Source organism: Dendrobium catenatum, unplaced genomic scaffold (genome assembly GCF_001605985.2).
Source record: "Dendrobium catenatum unplaced genomic scaffold, ASM160598v2 fragScaff_scaffold_1470, whole genome shotgun sequence".
Classification (NCBI taxonomy): domain Eukaryota; kingdom Viridiplantae; phylum Streptophyta; class Magnoliopsida; order Asparagales; family Orchidaceae; genus Dendrobium; species Dendrobium catenatum.
This window is the reverse complement of record NW_021319932.1, coordinates 1,951,754-1,953,118: the sequence shown is the minus strand read 5'-3', so window position 1 is coordinate 1,953,118 and position 1,365 is coordinate 1,951,754.

Sequence of the window (1,365 nt, the reverse complement as noted above, 5' to 3'; positions counted from 1 at the left end):
TGATTATTACATGAATCGGGATTATAAAAAAATAAATTATGTTACACTCATCTTAAAGCAAATCCAATGTTTTTTAGATTCATCCTATGTGAATGTTTTCTTGGGAGAGATGGCTATCTTGTTGATTTTTTGGGGAAATTTTGGGTTAGATATCCTGCATAAAATTTGATTTCAATAAATTATTAAATTACTTTGCTGTGAGATAAGTGTACTATTTGAATAAACAATTACAACAACAACAACAACAACATCAAGCCTTTATCCCACTACGTGGGGTCGGCTACATGAATCCTTTTTCTCCATTGTGTCTTATTAAAAGTCAAATTCTCGTTTAATTCTCTATTTGAATAAACAATTAATTCTTTTAAAATCCAATATAATTAAATGTTGAAAAATTATTTAGGTTTAATAAGAGGCAATGTAAATCATCAACTTTTGCATCATCTTTGAGCAACGGTCATATCAGCATGAAATTTTTTTTTTCAAATAAGCAATGCATTATTGCATTTACAAAAATAAAAAGAATTTTCTAGAAAATGGAGGCTTTCTTTTTTTTTTTTTAATAAGAAATTATTCATCAAGAGTTCTTAAAATTATTCAAAATTAAAAGTTATTTTGAATTTTTTGGGAATTTGTTTGACTCAATTGAATTTAGCTTTATTTAATAATATAATATTTTTGTATAATGTATTATATGATGTATGAAAATATAGAAATTTTATCTTTTTTAGCAGACAAAAATCAATTTCAATATTGAAATATTAAAATATAAAGATTATATGTACTTTTTTATTTGATATTTTAATAATAGCTAAGTGCATTGTCAAAATATTTATTTTTTTATTTTAAGATAATTTTTTTATTATAATATAATACATAAGAGTAGATTTTAAATATGTTTAATTTACCTTTCTTACTATGGCATTACTTTTTGAAAATATCTTAGTACATTACATACAAATATAAAAAAAAATATTTGAAATTATTTATAAGAGAATTATAATGATTTTAATGACAAATAAATCATTTTTTTAGGAAAAGAGAGATAAGATGTTTCTTATAGTCATATATTTGCATTCATGTGTGTTATTATTATGTATTTTCATATATTAATATTATGCATGCATAAAAAAAATTGTGTGTGTGTGTGTATATATATATATATAAGCTATGTTTTATTAAAATCAATTATCTATGTTTATTTGTACTTAATCAATCATTCAATTAATTATACATGGGACTTGGGTCTTTTAATGTGCACCTATACACTCATATATGATTGTAAATCATATTTTATGTGCACATTTGTTTGCAAAGAACCCTAGGATAGAAAACATTAGAAACATAAGCAAATTAGGAATTGGT